Here is a 13007-nt window from a genome sequence, read left to right on the forward strand (position 1 = left end):
CCACCTCTGTGTGTAGGTCACCCTTAAGCACCTGTTCCCTGACCAGACAGGAGGAGGTTAAAGCAGCGGCTGATTAGGGGGCTCTTGCTCTCTCAGAATGGGGAGAGGGAGGGGTATGGTAGTCATAATTGGAATGCACAGTGAGCCTACAGCGACAGAGGCCAGCATGACATTGCAACAGCCTGAGGCATGCTGTGTGTTCTCCCAGGGAAGTTGTCTCTGGATCTCAGGACCCTGGCAGTGGCGGGCTGCATAGACTCCCAGGGGAGGATGAAGGTAGTGACCTCTGTTGCACACAGGATTCTTGGTGACAGCGGCAGCATCGTTAGTGCTTCATGCCTGTCTCTGGGGTCCAAGCTGATAGCCGTGGCTTGTGCCTATCTCTGGAGCTTGCATAGGTGGTGCTCTGCCTTCTGTGGGACCACGGGGAAGGAATCCCCTCTCCTCACACACCCTGAAACAATGGTCTCTTGCCTCTTTGACAGGTCCAGACTTTTTCTCTGACTCCCTCCCAACTAGTTGTGGTGCACTAGCCCCCTTCAGGCTGTCTTCACACAGCCAACCCCAGTCCTCTCCCTGGGGTCTGACCTCCAAAGCCTTAGCCTCAGCTCCCAGCCTCCACTGCCCTGGTGGGTGAGCAGATAAGTGTCTCAGACTGGTGAGGACTTGTCAGCACTGATGCTCTGTGTGGGAATCTCCCTGCTTTGACCTCTGCACCCTTGTTGCTGTGCTCTCTTCCATGGCTCTGAAACGTGCCCCCCTCCCACCCCCCATCTCCACCAGTGAAGGGGCTTCCTAGCATGTGGAAACTTTTTCTCCTTCACAGCTCCCTCCCAGTGGTGCAGGTCCCATCCTTATTCTTTTGTCTCTGTACTTTTTTGTCTTTTGCCCTACCCAGTTATGTGGGGATTTTCTGGCCTTTGGGAAGTCTGAGGTCTTCTGCCAGAGTTCAATAGGTGTTCTGTAGGAGCTGTTCCACATGTAGATGTAATTTTGATGTATTTGTGGGGAGGAAAGATATCTCCACAACTTACTCCTCTTCCATCTTGAAGGTCAGACCCCCTCAGATTTTTATCTGTTGGCAATTATCTTCCCATCAGACATCTTGTATACCTAAGTGTGTGGACTATCTCACTTGTTAGTGAAGCACAGTTTATTTCCCATCACCTCCTACATCAACACTCTTGGTGTAGGTAATCTCACTTCACTCTTAATTGGAGCATAGACTTATACTGGCCTCCCTAATGAAATTCTTAGTTAGAAAATACAATCTGCAAGACAAAAAGTAAACATAATGAATTTTAAGCACTGTACAGTAGACACAAAAAGCATCACTGATTGACTAGAATATGGTTAAATTCCAGGTTAATATTTATTTACAATATGTCTTGTCTCTAATATGCTTAAATTGAGTAAAGTTAATCAACAAGAGATGTTATCTTTTAGAGGCTGGGGAATAAAGTCCAAGCCAGTGCTTATGTTTCCATCCCTGAATACGATTAAAAAATTTTGAGGAGAAAGCAGTCAATATCCTAACGTATTAATTCCCTTAGACATTTCCCCCAGGGCCTTCACCTTCTGACCTAACTTTCTGCACTTCCTCTTTCATGCTCCCAGGATTCCAGAGAGGTTTCTCCACAACCAAGCACCACCATCCATTGGAGCTTAAAATACACGTTTGTTGGAATTTAATGTTTAGCTTCTCAACCAAACTAAATAAATGTCAGCTTGAAATTATTGAACATGGTATACTTTTATGCAAAAAGAATCAGTTTTGGAATTTCCTTAATAATGTTAGAGTTAGAATAACCTTTACTGTGTATTCATGATTTGGTTTATGTGTCACAAAGATATGGGTTTTAGCTCTCACAGGATTTGACATAGGACAACAACACATATTAATAGATATCAGGGATTTGGATTCAATTAGATTTATATTTAAATCATGGTGTTCTCCACTAAATATCTCTAAGATCTTCAGCAAGTCACATAACCTCTTAAGCCTTAGTTCTCACACTTATAAAATAAGGGTAGCATGCCTTCCTGGTAGAGTTGATGTGAGGATTAATTACGACACTTAGTGTAAAACACTTAGCACATTTTCTGGCAGAGAATACTATTACTGTGAGACCCTGGTAAAGTATGTAGGAGAAAATTAAAAGTAACGTTTCTAGGGAGGATTGGTTCAAGATGGTGGAGTAGAAGAACATTCTCTAACTTCCCGCTATGAGACCACTGGAATCACAATTAACTGCTGAACAATCATTGACAGGGAAACACTGGAATTCACCAAAAAAGTACCACACATTCAAAGACAAAGGAGAAACAACAATGAGATTGTAGGAGGGGCAAAATCACAATAAAATCAAATCCATAACTGCTGGGTGGGTGGCTCACAAACTGGAGAACACTTATACCACAGAACTCCACCCACTGGAGTGAAGGTTCTGAGCTCCATGTCAGGTTTCCCAACCTGGGGGTCTGGCAACAGGAGGAGGAATTCCTAGAGAAACAGATTTTGAATGCTAGAGGGATTTGACTGCGGGAATTCAACAGAACTTGGGGAAACAGAGACTCCATTCTTGGAGGGCACACACAAAGTAGTGTACGCATCGGGACCCAGGGGAAGGAGCAGTGAGCCCGCAGGAGACTGAATCAGACCTACCTGCTAGTGTTGGAGGGTCTCCTGCAGAGACAGAGGGTGACTATGTCTCACTGTGAGGACAAGGACACTGGCAGCAGAAGTTCTGGGAGGTACTCCTTGATGTGAGCCCTCCCAGAGTCCACCATTAGCCCCACCAAATAGCCCGGGTAGGCTACAGTGTTGTTGCCTCAGGCCAATCAACAGGAATGGGAACCCAGACCCACTCATCAGCAGACAAGCAGATAAAAGTTTCACTGAGCTCTGCCCACCAGAGAAACAGTGAGATCTACTCACCACCAGTCCCTCCAATCAGGAAAATTGCAAAAATCCTCTTAGATAGCCTCATCCACCAGAGGGCAGACAGGAGATGCAAGAAGAACAACAATCCTGCAGTCTGTGGAACAAAAATCACACTCACAGAAAGATATACAAGATGAAAAGGCAGAGGGCTATGTACCAGATGAAGGAACAAGATAAAACCCCAGAAAAACAACTAAATGAACAGGAGATAGGAGACCTTCCAGAAAAAGAATTCATAATAATGATAGTGAAGATGATCCAGGACCTCAGAAAAAGAATGGAGGCAGGGCTTCCCTGGTGGTGAAGTGGTTGAGAGTCCGTCTGCTGATGCAGGAGACACGGGTTTGTGCCCTGGTCCGGGAAGATCCCACATGCCATGGAGCAGCTGGGCACGTGAGCCATGGCTGCTGAGCCTGCGCATCTGGAGCCTGTGCTTCACAATGGGAGAGGCCACAACAGTGAGAGACCTGCATATCGAAAAAAAAAAAAAAAGAATGGAGGCAAAGATCGAGAAGATGAAAGAAATGTTTAACAAAGACCTAGAACAATTAAAGAACAAACAAATGGAAATGAACAATACAATAACTGAAATGAAAACTGCACTAGAAGGAATCAATAACACAATAACTGAGGCAGAAGAATGGATAAGTGGTCTGGAAGACAGAATGGTGGAATTCACTGCTGTGGAACAGAATAAAGAAGAAAGAATGAAAAGAAGTGAAGACAGCTTAAGAGACTTCTAGGACAACATTAAATGCAACAACATTCATATTATAGGGGTGCCAGAAGGAGAAGAGAGAGAGAAAGGACCCGAGAAAATATTTGAAGAGATTCTACTCAAAAACTTCCCTATCATGGGAAAGGAAATGGCCACCCAAGTCCAGGAAACACAGAAAGTCCCATACAGGATAAACCCAAGGAGAAACACCCAAGACACATAGTAATCAAATTGGCAAAAATTAAAGACAAAGAAAAATTATTGAAAGCAGCAAGGGAAAAATGACAAATAACATACAAGGGAACTCTGATAAGGTTAACAGCTGATTTCTCAGCAGACACTCTACAAGCCAGAAGGGAGTGGCATGATATACTTAAAGTGATGAAAGGGAAGAACCTACAACCAATATTACTCTACCTGGCAAGGATCTCATTCAGATTCAATGGAGAAATAAAAAGCTTTAGAGACAAGCAGTAGCTAAGAGAATTCAACACCACCAAACCAGCTCTACAACAAAAAGGCTAAATGAACGTCTCTAAGTGGGAAACACAAGAGAAGAAAAGGACCTACAAAAACATACCCAAAACAATTAAGAAAATGGTCATAGGAACATACATATTGATCATTACCTTAAACGTGAATGGATTAAATGCTCCAACCAAAAGACACAGGCTTGCTGAATAGATTAAAAAACAAGACCCATATATATGCCATCTACAAGAGAACAACCTCAGACCTAGGGACATATACACACTGAAAGTGAGGGGATGGAAAAAGATATTCCATTCAAATATAAATCAAAAGAAAGCTGGTGTAGCAGTACTCATATCGGATAAAATAGACTTTAAATAAAGAATGTTACAAGAGACAAGGAAGTACACTACATAATGATCAAGGGATAAATCCAAGAGGAAGATATAACAATTATAAATATATATGCACCCAACATAAGAGTACCTCAATTCCTGAGGCTACTGTTAACAGCTATAAAAGAGGAAATCAACAGTAACACAATAATAGTGGGGAACTTTAGCACTTCCTTTACACCAATGGACAGATCATCCAGACAGAAAATTAATAAGGAAACACAGCTTTAAATGACACAATAGATCAGATAGATTTAATTGATATTTATAGGACATTCCATCCAAAACCAGCAGATTACACTTTCTTCTCAAGTGCGCACAGAACATTCTCCAGGATAGATCACATCTTGGGTCACAAATCAAGCCTCAGTAAATTTAAGAAAATTGAAATCATATCAAGCATCTTCTCTCACCACAATGCTATGAGATTAGAAATCAGTTAGAGGGGAAAAAAAATTAAAAAAAGACAAAAATACGGGGGCTAAACAATACATTACTATTTAACCAAGAGATCACTGAAGAAATCAAAGAGGAAATCAAAAAATACCTAGAGACAAATGACAATGAAAACACGATGATCCAACACCTAAGGGATGCAGCAAAAGCAGATCTAAGAGGGAAGTTTATAACAATAAAATCCTACCCCAGGGCTTCCCTGGTGGCGCAGTGGTTGAGAGTCCGCCTGCCAATGCAGGGACATGGGTTCGTGCCTCGATCCAGGGAGATCCCACATGCTGCAGAATGGCTGGGGCCGTGAGCAATGGCTGCTGAGACTGTGTGTCCAGAGCCTGTGCTATGCAATGGGAGAGGCCACAACAGTGACAGGCCCACGTACTGGAACAACAACAACCAAAAAATCCTACCTCAAGAAACAACAAGCATCTCAAATAAACAACCTAAACTTACACCTAAAGGAACTGGAAGAACAAACAAAAAACAAAGTTAGTAGAAGGAAAGAAATCATAAAATCAGAGCAGAAATTAATGAAAGAGAAGCAAAAAAGGCAATAGCAAAGATCAATGAAATTAAAAGCTGGTTCTTTGAGAAGATAAATGAAATTGATATAACATTAGCCAGACTCATCAAGAAAAAGAGGGAGAGGTCTCAAATCAATAAAATTTTAAATGAAAAGGAGAAGTTACAAGAGACACAGCAGAAATGCAAAGCATCCTAAGAGACTACTACAAGCAACTCTATGCCAATAAAATGGAAAACCTGGAAGAAATGGACAAATTCTTAGAAAGGTATAACCTTCCAACACTGAACCACAAAGAAATAGAAAATATGATCAGACCACTCAGAAGTAATGAAATTGATACTGTGATTAAAAATCTTCCAACAAACAAAAGCCCAGGATAGATGGCTTCACATGTGAATTTTATCAAACATTTAGAGAAGAGCTAACACCCATCCTTCTCAAACTCTTCCAAAAAATTGCAGAGGAAAGAACACTCCCAAACTCATTCTATGAGGCCACCATCACCCTGATAAAAAACAGACAAAGATACTTCAAAAAAAGAAAATTACAGACCAATATCACTGATGAATACAGATGCAAAAATCCTCCACAAAAGACTAGCAAACACAATCCAACAACACATTAAAAGGATCATACACCATGATCAAGTGGGATTTATCCCAGGGATGCAAGGATTCTTCAATATACTTAAATCAATCAATGTGATACATGATATTAACAAATTGAAGATTAAAAACCATATGATCATCTCAATAGATGCAGAAAAAGCTTTTGACATAATTCAACACCCATTTATGTTAAAAACTCTCCAGAAATTGGACATAGAGGGAGACTACCTCAACATAATAAAGGCCATATATGACAAAACCACAGCAAACATCATTCCCAGTGGTGAAAAACTGAAAGCATTTCCTCTAAGATCAGGAACAAGACAAGGATGTCCACTCTCACCACTATTATTCAACATAGCTTTGGAAGATTTAGCCACAGCAATCAGAGAAGAAAAAGAAATAAAAGGAATCCAAATTGGAAAAGAAGAAATAAAGCTGTCACTGTTTGTAGATGAAGTGATACTATTCATAAAGAATCCTAAAGATGTTACCAGAAAACTACTATAAGTAATTGATGAATTTGATGAAGTAGTGGGATACAAAATTAATGCACAGAAATCTCTTGCATCCCTATACACTAATGATGAAAAATCTGAAAATCAAATGAAGGAAACACTGCCATTTACCATTGCAAAAAAAAAAAAAAAAAAAAAAAAAAAAGAATAAAATACCTAGGAATAAACCTATCTAGGGAGAAAAAAGACCTCTATGCAGAAAACTATAAGACACTGATCAAAGAAATTAAAGATGATACAAACAGATGGAGAGATATACCATGTTCTTGGATTGGAAGAATCAATATTGTAAAAATGACTATACCACCCAAATCTACAGATTCGATGCAATCCCTCTGAAACTACCAATGGCATTTTTCACAGAACTAGAACAAAAAAAAATCACAATTTGTATGGAAACACAATAGACCCCGAATAGCCAAAGAGGTCTTGAGGTAGAAAAGAGGAGCTGGAAGAATCAGACTCCCTGACTTCAGACTTTATTGCAAAGCTACAGTAATCAAGCAATATGGTTGTGGCACAAAAACAGAAATACAGATCAATGGAACAGGATAGAAAGCCCAGAGATAAACCCACGCACCTATGGTTAACTAATCTATGACAAAGGAACCAAGGGTAAACAATGGAGAAAAGACAGTCTCTTCAATAAATGGTGCTGGGAAAACCAGACAGCTACATGTAAAACAAAGAAATTAGAACACTCCCTAACACCATACACAAAAATAATCTCAAAATGGATTAGAGCCCTAAATGTAAGACTGGACACTATAAAACTCTTAGAGGAAAATATAGGAAGACATAAATCACAGCAAGATCTTTTTTCATCCACCTCCTAGAGCAATGGAAATAAAAAATAAACTAATGGGACCTAATGAAACTTAAAAGCTTTTGCCCAGCTAAGGAAACTACAAACAGGACGAAATGACAACCCTCAGAATGGGAGAAGATATTTGGAAATGAATCAATGGGCAAAGGATTAATCTCCGAAATATATAAACAGCTCATGCAGCTCAATATTAAAAAAAAAAACAAAAACAATCCAAGAATGGTCAGAAGACCTAAATAGCCATTTCTCCAAAGAAGACATACAGATGGCCAAGAAGCACATGAAAATCTGCTCAACATAACTAATTGTTAGAGAAATGCAAACCAAACTACAATGAGGTATCACCTCACACCAGTTAGAATGGACATCATCTGAAAATGTACAAACAACAAATGCTGGAGAGACTGTGGAGAAAATGGAACCTTCTCGCACTGTTGGTAGGAATGTATATTGATACAGCCACTATGGAGAAGAGTAAGGAGGTTCCTTAAAAAAACTAAAAATAGAATTACCATATGACCCAGCAATCCCACTACTGGGCATATACCCAGAGAAAACCATAATTCAAAGGACACATGTACCCCAATGTTCACTGCAGCACTATTTATAATGGTCAGTACATGGAAGCAACCTAAATGCCCATCAAAAGATGAATGGTTAAAGAAGAAGTGGTACATATACACAATGGAATATTACTCAGCCATGAAAAGGAACGAAACTGAGATGTGGATGAATCTAGAGGCTGTCATACAGAGTGAAGTATGTCAGAAAAAGAAAAACAAATATTGTATATTAACACATATATGTGAAACCTAGGAAAATGATACAGATGAGCCATTTTTCAGGGCAGAAATTGAGACACAGATGTACAGAACAGCACATGGACACCAAGGGGGAAATATGGTGGTGGTGGTGGTGGTGTGATGAATTGGGAGATTTTGATTGACATGTATACACTATTATGTATAAAATGGGTAACTAATAAGAACTTGCTGTATAAAAAATATAAATTAAATTAAGTTATAAAATAGTAGCCCTTCTAGTGACTGATACATTCATGATTGCATCCATCCATTCTTTCAACATCCATTCATATATTCACACATTCACCTAGAAAGCACATTTTATTGTGAATAATATATACCAGGTCTGTTTTGGTGCTGGGAACAAAAATGAATAGAAGAGTGCTGTGAATGAAACTGTGTCCCCCCCAAAAATTCATAGATTGAAGCTCTAATCCCCAGTGTGCCAATGTGACTATATTTACAGATAAGGTCTTTAGGAAGTAATTAAGATTAAATGAGGTCCTGAGGGTAGAGAGCCTCTTTCTCTCTCTCTGTCGCTCTCTCCATGTGTACACACTGAAGAAAGGCCATCTGTTGAGGAGTGGGTATCTGAAAAGAAGGTAACCACCTACAAGCCATGAGAGAGCTCACGAGGAAATGAATCAGCCAACACTTTGACCTTGGACTTTCTAGCCTCCAGACTGATGAGAAGATACATTTCTATTGTTTAAGCCACCAAGTCTGTGTTATTACATTATGGTAGCTTGAGCAGACTAATACAAAGAGAATCTCTAATTCCCTACTAACAAACTTAAAATGCTAAAAAATTTATAATTTTTCTCATTTATGAGACACTGTAGAAAGTTTGATTATTTAAGAGTTGATAAATTTAGAATCACCAATATATTGGAGATGAGATCTCACTTGAGTAAGCACTTGAATAGGTATTTCAAAGATCTATAAAAAAAGAGATCCTTATTTCCTTTCAATCACATGATAGTTGTAAGCTCACATTTCCCTTAAAAACCATCACTGAATTAATAGTAAATTCTCCATATCTAAACTAGATTTTAAAAGTGAACAACATTGGGGTTTCCACTTCTGGGTAGATGGAGTAGATGTACATTTCTCTATTACTCTCCTTAAGTACAACAGAAATATTCCTGGATATTATCTATATGACAAACATATGAAGACACAGAAAGGTGGAGAGAGGAAGGCAGAATATTTAGGGTTCTCAGGACAACATGGTGGTGAATTCCTTGGTTTTTCTTCTTGTCTTATATCTCCCAGACTGGATGCTGGAAAAGCAGATGATCTTGTTCAGAAAAGTCACTAATAAATAGGAACAAAAACAACAATAAACTAGAAGGAGGAGAGCCTTAATTCCAGAGTGCTATAGTATATTATTTAAAATGTGAAGATTTAACAAACCAACCCAATCCAAAAATGGGCAGAAGACCTAAATAGATATTTCTCCAAAGAAGATATACAGATTGCTAACAAACACATGAAAGGAGGCTCAACATCACTAATCATTTGAGAAATTAAGTCAAAACTACAATGAGGTATCACCTCACACTGGTCAGAATGACCATCATCAAAAAATTTATAAATAATAAATGTTGGAGAGGGTGTGGGAAAAAGGGAACCCTCTTGCACTGTTGGTGGGAATGTAAACTGTTACAGCCACTATGGAGAACAGTATGGTGGTTCCTTAAAAAACTAAAAATAGAATTACCATACAACCCAGCAATCCCACTAATGGACATATACCCTGAGAAAACCATAATTCAAAAAGAGTCATGCACCACAACGTTCATTGCAACTCTATTTACAATAGCCAGGACATGGAAGCAACCTAAGTGTCCATCGACAAATGAATGGATAAAGAAGATGTGGCACATATATACAATGGAATATTACTCAGCCCTAAAAAGAAATGAAATTGAGTTATATGTAATGAGGTGGATGGACCTAGAGACTTTCATACAGAGTGAAGTAAGTCAGAATGAGAAAAACAAATACTGTATGCTAACACATATATATGGAATCTAAAAAAAAAAAAAAAAAGAAAGGTTCTGATGAACCTAGGGGCAGGACAGGAATAAAGACATAGACATAGAGAATGGACTTGAAGACACAGAGAGAGGGAAGTGCAAGCTAGGATGAAGTGAGAGAGTGGCATGGACATATATATACTACCAAATGTAAAATAGATAGTGGGAAGCAGCAGCATAGCACAGGGAGATCAGCTTGGTGCTTTGTGTCCACCTAGAGGGGTGGGTTAGGGAGGGTGGGAGGGAGATGCAAGTGGGAGGAGATATGAGTATATATGTATATATAGATGATTCACTTTGTTATACAGCAGAAACTAACACACTATTGTAAAGCAATTATACTCCAATAAAGATGTTAAAAAAATATATAAATAAAATATGAAGGTTTTCAGCAATAATTAGGAGATATTCAAAATATCAAAAAAGTATGGCTTACAAACAAGAAAAAAGCAGTTTAATACAAACTGTACCTGAGGAAGCCCAGACATGAGTTACATTAGACATAAAATTTAAATCAGTTATTTCAAGCATGCTCAAAGAGTTAAAGAAAACCATGTCTGGAGAATTAAAGGAAAGGATGAAAATAGTGTCTCACTGAGTAGAGAATATCAATAGACAGAAGCTATAATGAAAACCGAATAGAAATTCTGCAGCTAAAAAGCACAATAAATGAAATTTTTAAAAAATTTACTAGAACTGAGCAAGAGGAAATCTGAACTGGCAGAAGAAAGAATCAGCAAACTGAAATATAATGCAATAGAAATTTTACCACCCAAAGAGCAGAGAGACAAAGGAATAGACAATAAATGAACAGTGCCTCAGAAAAATATGAGACAATTAAGCATATCAGCATAAGTATAATGGGAGTTTCAGAAAGAGAGGAGAGTGAAAGGGAACAGAAAAAATATCCAAAGAAATAATGACTGAAAACTTCCAATCTTCAGCTCTGATGAAAAATATTTAAATACATGTCTAAGAAGTTCAAAAAACTCCTACTAAGATCCAGATCCCAGATGCCATGGTGAAAACATTGAAAGACAAAGGCAAAGAGAGATTTTTGAAAGCAGCAAGAGAAAAGTGGCTATGTACAGGAAATCTTCAATAACATTTACAGCTGAGTCTATTGCACCAGAATAAAGAATAAGAACAGCACAATCATCTCAATAGATGAAAACCATTTAACAGGACCCAAACCCTTTTATGATAAAAAAAATTCAACTAACTAGGGTTAGAAGGGAACTTCCTCAACTTAACAAAGTCTATGAAAAATACACAGCTAACATCATCGGAAGGAAAAAAGAGTAAAACTTTGACCTAAGTTCATGCAGAAAATAAAGATGTTTGTTATTACCACTTCTATTCAATATTGTCTTGGAAGTTCCATCCAGGGTAAAGGGAAAAAAAGAAAGCTAAAAGCCATTCAGAGTGGAAAGAAGAAGTAAATCTATCTCCATTTCTAGATGAATTGATCTTGTATACAGAAAAGCCTAAGGCATCCACAAAATTACAATTAAAACTAATAAATGAATTCAGAAAGGTGCAGGATATAAGTCAGCATACAAAAGTCAATTGTATATCAATATACTAGGAATGAACAATGCAGGGATTGCCTGGCTAGCTCAGTTGGTAGAGCATGAGACTCTTAATCTCAGGGTCGTGGATTCAAGCCCCACATTGGGTGAGTACTCTTTAGAAATGAACAATGCAAAAGTAAAACCTTGAAAAGAATTCTATTTACATTAGCATCAAAAAAAAAAAAAAGAAATAATTAGATATCAATTTAACAAAGAAAGTTCAAGACATACACTGGATACTCTAAAGCACTGTTGAAAGTAAAGTAATGAAAGAAAACCAAAATAAATAGAAAAACATTAGTCTCTGAATCAGTATATTTAATACTGCTAAGATGACCATACTCCACAAACCCATGTACAAATTCAGTGCGAGTCATCCCTATCGGAATCCCAGCTGCATTTTTTTTCAGTAATTGGGAAGCTGATCTTAAAATTGAAGGGACTCATCTTTGCTCCCCCTAAAACACTTCTTGAAAAGGGAGGACAAAATTGGAGTACTCTTACTTCCTGATTTACAAACTCACTACAAAGCTACAGTAATACAAACAGTGTGTGCTAGAATAAGGATAGATATATAAATGGATGAAATAGAATTGGAAGTAAATAAACTCTTACATTTATGGTGAATTAATTTTGGACATAGGTGCCAAGATAATTCAATGTAGGAGTAAATCTTCTTCAACAGATAGTGTTGATACAACACTTACATGTTGATACATGTAAGTGAACAAAGTTGGATGCCTATCTCATATCACATACAAAACTAATACAAAATGGACCATAGACCTAAATGAATGAGTGAAAACTATACAATGCTTAGCATAAAATATGAGTAAATCTTTGCAATCTTGGAAAGTCAATAGTTTCATAGCTAAAACACGAGAAGTAAAAGTGACAACAACAAAAAATTAAGTAATTGAACTTCATCAAAATTAAAAACTGTGCTTCAAAGACATCACAAAAGAGAGAAAATAATCAATGGAATGGGAAAAAAATATTTGAAAATGATATATATGATAAGGGACTTATATTAAAAAAATAAAGAACTTACAAGTCACCAATAAAAGGACAAATAAGAAAATTTAAAACTGGACAAAGAGTTTGAATAAAACTTTCTCCCAAAAGATTA

The 13007-nt window shown here is 37.9% G+C and overlaps 1 non-coding gene across 1 annotated transcript; it reads left to right on the forward strand.

The window, feature by feature from the left end:
- The first annotated feature begins 11912 nt into the window (after positions 1–11912).
- TRNAK-CUU (transfer RNA lysine (anticodon CUU)) lies at positions 11913–11985 on the forward strand. The gene has a single exon. It is a non-coding gene; the product is annotated as a tRNA-Lys (tRNA).
- The last annotated feature ends 1022 nt before the right edge of the window (positions 11986–13007 follow it).

This window comes from Orcinus orca, chromosome 2 (genome assembly GCF_937001465.1).
Source record: "Orcinus orca chromosome 2, mOrcOrc1.1, whole genome shotgun sequence".
Taxonomy (NCBI): domain Eukaryota; kingdom Metazoa; phylum Chordata; class Mammalia; order Artiodactyla; family Delphinidae; genus Orcinus; species Orcinus orca.